This window comes from Ciconia boyciana, chromosome 8 (assembly GCF_034638445.1).
Source record: "Ciconia boyciana chromosome 8, ASM3463844v1, whole genome shotgun sequence".
NCBI lineage: Eukaryota > Metazoa > Chordata > Aves > Ciconiiformes > Ciconiidae > Ciconia > Ciconia boyciana.
The window spans coordinates 12,167,589-12,182,452 of NC_132941.1; positions in this window are offsets into that span (position 1 = coordinate 12,167,589).

Consider the following 14,864-nt stretch of genomic DNA (forward strand, 5'->3'; position numbering starts at 1 on the left):
TAAGGATATTCTTCTCTTTGCTCATATTTAAAGACATAGACTAATAATATCAAGCTCAATAAAATCTGCTTATGCTTTTTCTTATCAAGAGGGCTATGGGAAACATATCATCTGGAAGGAATGTGTACATCAGTAACTCACATTTGTCATCAGAGTTATTGAGGACCATGCATAACACCACCAGTGGATTGATAATTTACTTAAGGGTACAACAGAGACAGTGAGTAATTTTAGTAGTGACAGAAATCTGAAACTTTGAGTCAAACAGGAAAAACATTTTTTTTCTAAGTTTCAACTATTTATTTTCTAAAGTTATTGCTGTATCTTCACACTGTTTGCTATTTTGATAGCACTGAGCTCAGCATTACTGTTTGCAAAAGACTGGGCTCAGGTGACTAACCATCTGCATTTCTGGGGCATGTTCAGTAGTACTGTGAACCTGATTATTCCAGAGGCTATTCCTTTTATTTCTTTTATTTGTCTGAAAATTTACCTTAGCAAAATAACATACATTGCTCATTAAAGAGGTAAAGCATTGAATGGATAATTTTCCATATTAAAAGATGAACGCGGTGTTCATATATTTGTATTAGATATCTAACCTGAGTTCTTTATTTAATTCTGTATATACTTACATTCAATAGAGACATTATTCATTTGCATTCAAATGCATTGTTAGGATAAACTGAAATTTAATTATTTTGCATTATTAGAAAATGTATACATGGATTTAAGATTTTGAAACATGTTGAAGTCTTTTTAAGTCAACTGTTTTCAAAAGGTACTGCCTTTTTAAGGACAAAATTTATAGGTACCGGTGATATCTTTTGTTAAATCAAATTAGTGTAGCTGCAAAGTGAATTTTAGGGTAGACAAACCCTTTCTTAGGGTTTGAGTTTGCATTCTGAAAGTTTTTTCTCCCCAAACTATATCACATAACCTCTGCGTGTAATTCAGTAATCATCTATTATCAATGGCTCATCTAAAGTGCTTTTCTATGTTAGACAGACATAATATTCCTATGAAGTTGAGCTCTCATACATCAGCTCTCATTTAGACTTTTAAAATATTTTTCAAAGCTGAGGTGTATTGGAGAGAAAAGAAATGCAAGCTGCACATGTAAGTATGTACCAATAGTTTTGCAGAGCATGCTGCAATTTTATCTTGTGAGGTGCTTCTGAACCAAACATCCGAGTGTCAATTTTTTCCACCAAAGAACATTCATCAATAACCTTTTTATGACATTCATTCTTTTGATCTAATAAATTCCTGTTTCTTGATTATTAACAGAGACATTTTCATTTAAGGGAGACCAAAAGGTGCCCTTGATAATGTTCAGTTCTGCCTCAGACATTTTTCCCATTCTGTTCCACGGATGTGTGCCATGGTGCCTTTGCAGTTCACTTTCTCATAGCCCTCAGAAAGACTGTTTTATATTTGCTTAATTCACATGAGTTTGCTTTCTAATGCACTGCCTTAAATAGTGGCCTTTAAGAAGAGAGGCAGTCATGTGTCTGATATATTATTTGATTCAATTAAGTGCTTTATTAATCTGTATTGGATCTATTAATCTGTCTTTTGAATTATTACATTGCAATGATCTTTGCAATCTGAGACTTGCATAAACAACGTCTCATGCATAACCTTTTCTGCTGAGATGCTGTTTGGAAGTTTCTAAATCCACAACTTTAAGCTTTGCAGCTCATTTTCAGGACATTATTTGTAAAATGTACTATTGCATTTTCTTTTGTGATAAGGATGAATACATCCAATATAATCACTCTGTGCTGAACAAGATACATTGCTCCATCTAGCAGCTGCCTTTTAGTGGCTGTATTCTTTCCCTAAAGTTCTACGTTGGATGTCCTACTCCCTTATTTAGCATATTTTCTGAACATGCTTTCTAATAAAATCAGAATTTCGATTTGACTTTCCAAGATTAAACAGTAGCTAATAATTCCTAAATAGGGTTATATGGAGGATACAGCTGTCCTCCATAGCTGTCATAATTATGTATTAATAGCCTTATCCTGTATAGCTCACAATTTAGGTTCCTCCTGCACTTTGAAGCCTTGTTAGGCTTCATGCTATACAGCTTCAGTTGTCCATGTTTCATGAGAAATTAAGTCAGATAAATAATTTGGCACTTTCTGCAGTTTAAAATTTTCATCAAAATTTATGTGACTGTCAGGAAAGAATTCAAACATTTGGTAAAGTTTTTGTTAAATTATACATTTGCTTATTAATTGGCTACTTGCACTTTTAAAATAGCTCTCCATAACAAATTCTTTTTGTTGTATAAAGCAGCTGCTCAGGATTAATGTCACATCAGTGTTTCATGCTCCAGGAAAAAGATAGATGAGTAAAGCTCAACCTCAAATGTCAGTGAGCTCTTTGTTTTTACAACAGAAATCTTCTTAAAGTGATCGAAACAGCTCTGTCAGGTTAGATGAAGAAAGAAAATCAATTACTTGAATACTATAGTGCTTTACCAGTGGCCTCTTTTTGTTAAATATAACTATCTTAGTTAATGTTAAATGTCATTATGATGAATAGGAACTACTTGCAGTTGATTGCAATAGCAAGAGTTGATCATTGCGTTATATGCTGAGCACCTTTTTCTGACACTTAATCTGGCTCATTGACAGTCAATTTAATTTTCTTACTCTAGGATGCCATATGCAAGAGGCATGCAAGCAATCCATTTGACAGCAAAATAACACACCTAATGTATCTGTATTGAAGTTTTCTATTACTGCCTGTTAATGAATTATTCAGGACTTCCACATTATTGATTTGTAACTTTTTTGGAAGGCTAGTTAAAGCATGAAAGAATGGAGGAAGGAAAAATCTGTGCCTGTCTTTGAGAAGGGAGAGAAAGCAGGTACAATATTATAGACAAGTCAACTTTGATTCAGTTCCCATAAAAAGAAATGTTATCACAAACAACCAAAGTATTTGTAAAAACCTGAAAAATGAGATGATTAACAGTCAGAACAAATTTGTCATGGGGAAATTATACCAAACTAGTTTAATTTCTGTCTTCCAGAGTGTTAGCAGGCCTTGTGGCTAGCAGATAAGCAGTTTGACATATATCTTGACTTTGAGGTTCTTGTTGCAGTCTTATAAGCAGGCTGATAAAATTTAGTCTTGATGCATCTACTGTAAGGTGGGTACTGGTCTGTTTTGTGGAAGTATTTCGAGTTAGGTATCAATGGTTTTCTCTCAAAATGGAAAGTTAAATATTGAGTAGGGTTTGGCAGGAATCAGTCTTGGGTCAGATGCTACTTAATATTTTCATTAATGATCTGGATGACGGAATAGAAGACTTACTCATTGAATTTGCATGTGAGATGAAGCTGGAGGGCATTGAGGTTTTATTCTAGAACAGGATTTAAATTGAAAATTGTCTTTGCAAGCTGGGAGGCACTCTGAGGAAAAAAGTAGAATACAAGTAACAGGGATGACAGCAAGCTCCCACACTTAGAATTTAGGAGAGATCTGCTGCCTAAATACCATGATGGCAACAACTGGGTAAGTAACAGTTTTGTAGAAAAAGATCTTGCTTAAGAAAAAGATAGTGTGCTAAGATTCAATGTGAGTTGACAGTGCTACAAAGTTATAAGAAAGTGAGCTATCTTACAGGGTCCATAATGAGGATGACATTATGCATGTCATAATGCATGCATCATGTGAAGTAATCAGTCTGGTCTATTTAGGATTGGTATGGCATCAACTTTAGTATGATCATTTTTCGTTGTCACATTTAAGGGAAGATGTAGACCAGTTGAAGAGAATACCAAGGTGAAGAACAAGAATGAGTAAGTGTTTAGGAAACATGACTTACAAGGAAAGAGAAGTGGAATTGTGCTTTCTTCACTTACAAAAGCAAGCTTTTATATCAGTCCTTGGATATGTAAAAGGCTGTTGCAAAACCAAAATTCATTTATGTCTCTTGTGAATAAGATGCATAAATGCAGCTAAATTAAATTAGATAGTTGGTAAATTAAGACAGTGGGGAAGAGAATACATTTTCTGAGATGGTGGATTATCCATCATTCATGACATTTCCAGCAATTTCTTAGGTAGACTTCATACTATTTTGGGGCAGAAGATGGTCTAGATGATGTCTTGAGTCCTTTCAAGTCCTAAGGTTCCATGGAAACAGTTTTATTTATTTATTGATTGATTTTATTGGGTAACATTTGGTTTCAATCTTGAGTGTGATTTTGATGGAAAAGCCGTTGCATATGGAAATGTTTGATTCTTGCTTATCTCTGTGCAAGAAACACCTGTAGTGATGATGACTTATAAGCAACTTAGCTCAGTGACTTATAAGCTCAACTTGGTTTAGGTCAGTGAAAATACATTTAATTCAGAGTGGTATATACACATAGCTGTATGATCTATCAGTATACACCTGGATAAGATCTGGGGTGCCTGCTAAAATGAAATAAAGATGAACTGTCATGTTGTTCGCTACTTCCAGAAAGTAAAATATTTATGTCAAAAGATGGAAGTACTGCAAATAAATTGAGAATGAGGAAAAAATGGTATTACTTATAGAAATATGGAGAGGAAGAAGAGCTTCTTGATGTGTTACCATTCATAATCCTGTAATCTTGCTATATCTCAAACTGCTTCTGGGTGTTGAGATAACATCTTTAGCCAAAAGCTGTTTATAAATCAGGGTAAATTACTTTAAAAATAATTATGTAGTCTGTGTCATTTGCACACTGGATCAAATAATGCATCGGAAGATAATTAATCCCATGCACTATTTTGTTGGTTTGATTTATATTAAAATTCTCCATTGAATTTGTAATGGGTAAGAAAGCAAGTTAATATTTTTGGGTTTAGCATAGCCATTTCATCCCAATACTGACAGGAAAGGTGACACTAACTTCACCATTTGCTATGAAATCTGTATACTTAATTTGTATACGTAATCTGTACACTTAAAATATTCTGAAAGGCTAAATTGTTTGTGGAATAAACAAAAAATTAACTTTCTACAGTTAATTTTCATGAAATACATCAATGACAACTCAGAAGTTAGATTGTACAATAATATACAGGATGTGGTAATGTTGTAATAAGGTATTATTCATTCGTCTTGGGAAAGTCTGAGAACAAGTCTTACTCAATGTAATAATTTTTTTAAAAAAACCAAACAACCAAAAAACCCCAAACCCAAAACACAACCCTGTCTTTTACTTCATAGGTCAAGAGTTCCATTTTTTGCTGTGAAGCAGATTGATTTAAGTAGATTTCATTTTTAAGTCGCTGAGTAATGTTCTGTAAGGATGAATGTTTAAGAATTTCCCCTTGGAATAATTCTGTTCATGTGTTTTTGGTAGTCCTCATGAAGAGATATTGTTCTATAAAGAAATAGCCTTCACAATGCTGTTGATGTGCTGATAGGGGTTTTTTTTTGGAGGCCGGGGGGGGAAGTGAGGGTGCATTAAGGATGCCATGTTAACATTTCAAAAAGTTACGATATTACATCTTTAATGTATGGACATTTGTATTATAACAGTATTGTATTTGCATATTTGTTCTTTCAAATGAACAATGCTCAGAGAATACTGTTTTTTCTCCTGTTATTGTTCAGTGTGCTGTTCCCTTTTTTGCAGACATTTATTCTCACTGTGTCCCTCCAGAGGATAATTGACCTCTTCCTAAAAAAAAGTCTGAGACAGGGCAACTGAAACACCTTGTGAGAATGTTTCTTTCTTTCTGACTCTGAAGGAAGTAATTGAACTAGTTCAGGCTACACATCTAAAAGTTAGATGTCTAGAATTAGTTAAAATGAATACCACTCATGAGTGCCTCAGGCTGGGCACCTAGAAAATTGAGAAACTTGTAGACTGTGAGAAAGCAATGCTTTTCAGCCTTTAATGTAAATAAATGATTTAATATTAATAAAATGGGGAGATAATTTGCCTCCTTACTAATGATGCAGACTTCCAAACAGGCCCAAGAGCCACAGCAGTAGTAATAACATGATGGTAAGACAATTTGACAGGACACTCCTACCCAGAAATAGGACACTTGGAGTATGTGTGAAAGGGCAAGGATAGCACTGATGTTAGAAAGGAAATAGTACCAGCAATGCAGAAAAGTTTTTCTTTGCTTAACTTTGTCTATAACATTCATGTAACTTACAATAATAGTGTAAAAATAATTCTTCCAGTATGAGGACTCAACCAAGTCTTGGGGTAAGTAGTTCATGATACTGGCTGAAGTTTGTTTGGCTAGGTTGTCTTATTTGTTGCCTAAAATCTGAATGCTTTACACTGAAGGAGGATATCAGTCTTACATGTTTTGTAATCAGCCTGTAAAGGCCTTTGCTCTTCAACTTTATTTGAAGGATGCTGCCTATATAAAAACATGGTAGTGTCTGGCTGTGCTACAAAGCAAGTTCACAAGTGTGCTGAAAGAACTCGGGCTGTTTGTGCATCTCTTCAGAAGAAAAATGTGGGTAGGGTTTAGATGAAAGCTGCTGCTTTTTTCACTAGACCAGTTAGGAGAGAATTTGGCTGATAACATGATCACAGTTTTTGGAAAAAAAAAGGGTTACGTAAGCTTATTTAAAAATACAATAGAACTGTGCATTCAGAGAATGAGTTAAAGGCTTTTGGTATTAGGGAGCTCAATCCAAAGGAAAACAATTGGTTGTATTTTTGACAGAGGACACTCTTATGATTTCTGTAGGTTGTCAGCCCTGAAGCTCATTCAGATGGCATGGTGTGCAATGGAACACATGAAATAAATTGCAAAACTGGCATCAAAGGAAAAATAAGAGTATAGGAAATTTGTGCTCAATTTTTTCCACTTTCAATTAATATACTGGTGGTGGTTAAGGAAACTACCTGAAGGAACAGAAAGATGAAATTTCAGAGTAAATGAATTCCACTAAAGCTCCAGGGAAATGTAGACAGCAGGCAGAGCTGTAGGAACTTGGTGTCACAGTGGAGTTGGTGTTTTGTGACAAACATAAGGTGAATACAGTGTGCTATTCTGTAAGCATTTATAAGAGCTTGTTTGTTTACTTAAAGCCCAGTTGGACTGTATGCTTATTGTATTTCAACTCCTAATGAGGACAAGATGAGGTCATGAATATCCATGATAAACCTCTGCTTTGAGGAACACTGCTGATCTACAGGGCCTTTTTTCTTGGCTAATGAATCATAGAATGGTTTGGATTGGAAGGGATCTTTAAAGATCATCTAGTCCAACCCCCTGCTATGGGCAGTGACATCTTTCACTAGATCAGGTTACTCAAAACCCTATCCAACTTGACCTTGAACACTTCCAATGATGAGGCATCCACAGCTTCTCTGGGCAACCTGTTCCAGTGACTCAGCACCCTCATTGTAAAAAAAATTTCTTCCTTATTATCCAGTCTAAATCCTACCCCCTTTCAGTTTAAAACTGCCCCTTGTCCTGTCACTGCAGGCCCTGGTAAAAAGTCTCTCTCCATCTTTCTTAGAAGCCCCTTTAAGTATTGAAAGGTCTCCCCAGAGCCTTCTCTTCTCCAGGCTAATCCCTAATTCTCTGTCTTCATAGGAGAGGTATTCCAGCCCTGATCATTTTTGTGGCCCTCCTCTGGACCTGCTCTAACAGGTCCATGCCTGTCTTGTGCTGGGGACCCCAGAGCTGGATACAGGACTCCAGGTGGGGTCTCACAAGAGCAGAGTAGAGGGGGTAGAATTACCTCCCTTGACCTGCTGGCCACACTTCTTCTTATGCATCCAGGATACAATTGGCTTTCCAGGCTGCAAGCACATGTTGCCAGCTCATATCCAATTTTTCATCCACTGGTATCCCCAAGTCCTTTTCCACAGGGGTGCTCTCAATCCCTTCATCCCCCAGCCTGTATTGATATTGGGGTTTGCACCAACCTGGTGCAGGACCTTGTGCTTGGCCTTGTTGAATTTCATGAGGTTCACATGGGCCCACTCCTCAAGCCTGTCAAGGTCCCTATGGATGGCATCCCTTCTCTCAAGGTATCAACTACACCATTCAACTTGGTGTCATGCAAACTTGCTGAGGGTGCACTCAATCCCATTGTCTGTGATTGATGAAGATATTAAATAGTATTGGTCCCAGTATGGACCAATACTGAGGGACAACACTCATTACTGGTTTCCATTTGGACATTGACCTGTTGCATGTAACTCTTTGGATGTGGCCATTGAGCCAACTCTTTATCTAACAGTCCATCCATCAAGTCCTTATCTCCAGCTTAGAGGCAAGAATGTTGTGTGGGGGACTGTCAAAGAAGTCTGGGGAGATGACATCAGTTGCTCTTCTTGTATTGGGTTTGCATGGGAAGGTTTTGGTAGTGGGGGGGCTTACAGGGGTGGCTTCTGTGCGAAGCTGCTAGAAGATTCCCCTGTGTCCAATAGAGCCAATGCCAGCTGGCTCCAAGATGGACCCACTGCTGGCCAAGGCTGAGCCAATCAGCGATGGTGGTAGCCCCTCTGGGATAACATATTTAAGAAGGGGTAAAAAAACCTGGGCAATTGCAGCTGGGGAGAGGAGTGAGAATGAGAGAGACAACTCTGCAGACATCAAGGTCAGTGAAGAAGGAGGGAGAGGAGGTGCTCCAGGCACTGGAGCAGAGATTCCCCTGCATCCCGTGGTGAAGACCATGGTGAGGCAGGGTGTCCCCCTGCAGCCCATGGAGGTTAATAGTGGAGCAGATATCCACCTGCAGCCTGTGGAGGACCCCACGCCGGAGCAGGTGGATGCCCAAAGAGGCTGTGGCCCCACGGGAAGCCTACACTGGAGCAGGTTTGCTGGCAGGACTTCGGACCCACGCTGGAGCAGTCTGTTCCTGAAGGACTGCATCCCGTGGAAGGGACAGATGCTGGAGCAGTTTGTGAAGAACTGCAGCCTCTAGGAAGAATCACGTTGGAGAAGTTTGTTGGAAGACTGTCTCCCATGGGAAGGACCCCATGCTGGAGCAGGGGAAGAATGTGAGGGGTCCTCCCTCTGAGGAAGGAGGAGTGGCAGAAACAATGTGTGATGAACCAACCGCAACCCCCATTCCCCATCCCCCTACGCTGCTGGGGGGGGAGGAGGTAGAGAAAACCAGGAGTAAAGTTAAGCCCAGGAAGAAGGGAGGGGTGAGGGAAAGGTGTTTTTAAGATTTGGCTTTATTTCTCATTACCCTACTCTGATTTGATTGGTAATAAATTAAACTAATTTCCCTGAGTTGAGTCTGCTTTGTCTGTGATGGTAATTGGTGAACGAGCTCCCCCTGTCCTTATCTTGACCCAGAAGCCTTTCATTATATTTTCTCTCCCCTGTCCAGTTGAGGAGGGGAGCGACAGAGTGGCTTTGGGCACCTGGTGTTCGGCCAGGGTCAACCCACCACACTTTCCTTGTCCACTGATGCAGTCACTCCATCATATAAGGCCACTAGATTAGTCAGGCATGATTTGTTCTTGGTGAAGCCATGTTGGCTGTCTCTAATCCCCTCCCTGTGTTCCATATGCTTTGATATAACTTCCAGAAGTATCTTTGCCATGATCTTACTGGGCACTGAAGTGAGGCTGACTGGTTGGTAGTTCCCAGGGTCCTCATTATCCTTTTTAAAAATCGGTGTGATATTCCCATTTTTCCAGTCACTGGTGACTTTGCCTGACTGCCATGACTTTTCAAATATGATGGAGAACGGCTTGGCAACTACATCAGCCAGTTCCCTCAGGACCCTGGGGATGCATCTCATCAGGTCTGATGGACTTGTTTATGTAATGAAACTGTCAATTGAATGAATTGAGACACATGGTCATTCATGCAGTTCTATATAGAACAAAAATTTTGCAGGATATCCCTTCTCAGCCTGTCTTCATCAGTCCCATCCTCTTGCCTTCCTTTTGGTTTCACATGGAGTCTTTCAGTATCTATAAATAGGAATGCTAATAGATGTACTGTTCTTGAAATTTTTTTAAGGAAACAAAAACCCGACAATCTCTCCCCCAAATCTATCTGGGATAGCAAAGATTTACTTTATGTGATGTTGAACAATTTATAGCTCCTGGGCTGCATTTTTCCAGTGGTCTAAGACTGATTTATCTGAATTAGATACAATCTAATTCAGTGAACATAGGGGTCTGAATTCTGAAGTGACTAGAGCCTACTTTGTACACTAATAGTGATGTAGGCTGCCTTTAAGACTTGTGTATGGGGTTCCAGAAGATCATTTTACGGTATGTTGGGCTGAAATAATGATTCTGACACTGTTTTATTGCTGTGATGCCAATAACAAGAGGATAAGAGCACGTATGTCTGTCTGTTTCCCAAGTGTCACACTACCTCCTAAGGTATGTTTCTGGTATAAGTTAAAATTATATTATCTTATAAATTATCTGGTATAAATTAATCTGGGCCACAGCAACCCCATGCAACGCTACAGGCTTGGGGAAGAGTGGCTGGAAAGCTGCCCAGCAGAGAAGGACCTGGGGGTGTTGGTTGACAGCCGCCTGAATATGAGCCAGCAGTGTGCCCAGGTGGCCAAGAAAGCCAATGGCAACCTGGCCAGCGTGGCCAGCAGGAGTAGGGAAGTGATCGTGCCCCTGTACTTGGCTCTGGTGAGGCCGCACCTCAAATACTGTGTTCAGTTTTGGGCCCCTCACTACAAGAGAGACATTGAGGTGCTGGAGCGTGTCCAGAGAAGGGCAACGAAGCTGGTGAAGGGTCTGGAGCACAAGTCTGATGAGGAGCGGCTGAGGGAACTGGGGTTGTTTAGCCTGGAGAAAAGGAGGCTGAGGGGAGACCTTATTGCTCTCTACAAGTACCTGAAAGGAGGTTGTAGAGAGGTGGGGGTCGGTCTCTTCTCCCAGGTAACAAGTGATAGGACGAGAGGAAATGGCCTCAAGTTGCGCCAGGGGAGGTTTAGACTGGATATTAGGAAATTTTACTTCCCTGAAAGGGTTATCAAGCATTAGAACAGGCTGCCCAGGGAAGTGGTTGAGTCGCCATCCCTACAAGTATTTAGAAGACGTTTGGATGAGGTGCTTAGGGACATGGTATAGTGGTGGTCTTGGTAGTGTTAGGTTTACGGTTGGACTTGATGATCTTAAAGGTCTTTTCCAACCTATACAATTCTGTGATTCTGTGAAAACAGTGTGGGATAACGGCTGAGGTGACTTAAAAATTAGAACTTATATTCACACTTTTAGGTAAGGCACAGCATTGAAGAAGCTCCCCAGGTGGAATGCGGCTGACATGTAAGGAATCCATTCCTTGGGAGTTCCCTAGGCCTGCAACCTTAGATGTTGGTAACGCCAGGGGAACTTGGTATGCTGACTCTAAGAGGCGCTGCCCGGAGGGTGGAGCGGTGTGGAGATGCCACGGCCAGGCTCTGCAATAATAGGGGAACTTAAAGGTGTCATGGAACTGATAAGCTGCATATTTACTACCCTGGGCCAACAGCCTGCCACGTTTTTGACGAAATGCTGTCCTTTTGGTGAACTTTGCTCATTATAACATCATTATAATACCAAAACACACCTCCATCCCAAAAGCTACCCGCCTCCAAGGTGCGACCACCCCTCACTGAGCTTGCGCACTGAATTTTTCTAGCTTATACCTTTAAAAGCAAAGTGAGAAAACTTTACACCAATCCTAAACAGAGGTATGTATGACTAGAGTCACTCAAGCTCCACCCGAAAGGTGAAAGATAGCATAAAATGGTTTAAGAGAGAGAACATTAGGGAAGACACCATTGTGTACCACTCTGACATTTGGGATCAGTCGACGGGCTGAGCCTCTCTTCCCCCCCATCGGGGCGCCTTTGGGTAAGAGTCGAACACTTGGTTATATCAAGTGCCTCCGCGGAAAACTTAGAAATCTCTCTCTATATATAGAGTCGCTTTATTATCTTTAATGTGTTTGTGTCCAGCCGTGTTACTTACATTCTTGATATACGCATTGTGTCCGGCCATGTTATTCATACTCATATTCTTGGTATTTGTATGTGCTTTGCAGACAGTGAATTTATCACTGGTAATCCAAAGAATCTGTGTGTCTGTTGCTCTAATAAACTGCACTCTTCACTGCTCTGGCCGTGATAGTTCCTTCAACACGACCAGACCGGGGGGTGTAGAACTAATGCTGTCGCCTTAGCGAAAGCCCTGAACTAGTAAGTGGCTATACACACGGTCCTTAGAAAATAAACCGTTGACCAAGTCTGAGACTAAGACTGGACCTAGCCGCACCTAGACTCCTCTCTGAGAAGGAGTTTAGAACGCAAGGGGGTCCTCTCTGAACCTCGTGACTCAACGGGAGGGTTTCCCCCCCCCAGCCACTCCTCAGACTCCTATTTGTATGCGACAGTAACTCTTAACGCAACAAACAGCCATTTGGCCACTGTAATAGTTATATCTGGGAAACAATCTTGTGCATAATAAGACCAAGATTAGGAGTCCTCTACAGTGATATTACACTATCTTTTTACATCCTTTCTTCAGTTGCATTATTTACTCCTTGGCTAAAGCTTTTTTCTGTGTTACTTGGTTATCACTGTGATACTGTAATAGTCCTCCCTGCACTGAATTATTGGGTATTTCTCAACTACAAATGCATCACTACAAATTTCCAAACAATGTTTTTTGTAATTAAACTCTGTTTCCAGTTTACTTTACTTTGCTTACATTATCTGGTTAGGCAATCATTGTCTGGAACATAATAAAATAATCTAAACTACTGTTCTTGTAAGAATAAACCAAACAATAATTAATATGCCATTGTTTCCTTAGGGACATTCTTCAAACATTTCAATGAAAAAGTTGAGAAAACATGAAGAGAAATCAATAGAATATGGAAATCATGTTGCCATAAAGGAGTATTTGAACAGTATATTTCATTCAAAATGCTTAGAGAATGTTAAAGAATTAAATAAAATGTAAAAAATAAAAGATTTCCTATGGCAGGAAGCCTTTAAGGCAAAAGTGTAATGAATCATGTGAGGAATATTGTTCAAGTGCAGTTCCTCTTCTTAAAATCAAATGAGCTAGACCTTTACAAAATTGTGGTATTTTAAGTGTGTGCTTTTGTGTACACACATGTATGTGTGCAATATTTTTATTCAGTCTACTGTAGACGTAGTTAAACTAGATTAACCTAGCACATATACTGCAAAGAGTGCAACAGCATTTTTTTACTGTAATCAGTGGTAGGCTTTTGAAAGGCAGAGTAAATACACAAACAATATGGCTGCAACAAGGCTCACTGCCACAGACAGGTACACCCTACTAGCTGATCTTGAGCTAGCCACTTTAAAGCTAATGGTGTGGGTAGCTGAAATTACATTTCTAAACATTTTTCAAGTATGTTGCATTAATTTCTGTTCCTAAATGAGGCCTTTAAATCTCTTGCCATACAAATAATGACAACTCCCCCCCAAACCAAATACCCCCCCCCAACAGCAAGAGATATGCTAACTCTTCTCTAAAGCAGACTGCAAAAAGCATTTCATATTATTAATGCTTCTGTGTTTAGAATAGACTTCAGAGATTAAGTCATGGTTGAAAAGATGGTGCTTTCTCTTGCTGGTAGTCTACCTGTATGTAAATGAGTCATAAATGTTCTGTGCCTCACTATATATACCTCAAATATATTTGCCTTCCCACTGAAAGCAATGGCAAAACCCCAAAGATTGTCTTGGTAAATTGTTGGATGTCACTGTTTGGCTAGAATGAAAGTATGTTTTAAAAATGCCTATTTTCTTTCCTTCACAAATCTTTAATTGACTTTCCTGTTCTATTGACTACGAACTTCTCAATGAAGGGCTACCTTTTCCTGAATTCCTAGAAAACTGTTAGTATATTCTGTGAACAGCTATGGACAAATAACACAATAAGTGGCTAACCCTGAATAGCTACTATTTTTTAATAGACCTTAAGGCATATTGCAAAAAATATTACTTTACCCAATAACCTTGGGCCTGGAGTGGGGTATGTTGTGTATTACACACATTTTTTCTTGCCCTAAACTAAGCTGTTGGAGTTCCTTTAGAATATAAGACAACATAAGGATGTGGTTTAGGTTGCTGCCAACTATATCCAGACTGAGAAGAGCTGTGGAAAATTTTAATTTTCTGGAGGAAGTATGACTTGGATGCACCAAATCCTTGTTGCAAAGGGATTTTAAACCTTTAAGTGTCTGGCAAATGAATTATGTCAGAAAGGAAGAACTATAAATGATTAGAATGAATGCATGATCTATGTGGAATAAAATAATAAAACTAGTGATCTTATTACTAGGAGAATGAATGTAAATGTAGAAAGCAAAATCTACTAAAAACAAATGTCCAAGTTCAACAGCATGTTGACTTATATGGGAGGCCTACTACATATAAGAGACAGCTAAAGAAGATTTTAAAACAAAAGAATTGTACAAATGATTTTCAGTAATTTACAATTATCTGTCTTTTCTTTCCTAATGCAAGGACATAACAATTGTGTGTACAGCAAAGATACATAACTAATGAATTTACTTTACTGACCTGCAGAAAGGAGCATGATTGTAACTAATCTTACACATGTACACTGGCTTATAGTCTTAATGAGGTTGTAAATTTGCTTTGGGGCATGACGCATGATTATTCAAAACTATTTATATGACTAGAAGGTCCCAGGAGCATGACATTCAGAAATATTCCTGTGGTTTTGCTCATGGCACCTAAAAATGTAATTAATTAACCTACTTTATATGCATCCTAGTTAAAACCATAAAATAAAGGAAATTATCTGAATTCTTCAAATGCAGTGGTAAAGTTTCCTGTAATTATTCTTTCTGCTGTACAAGTGGAGGACTTAAAGTTTACCCTATGCTAATGTTAATTATTC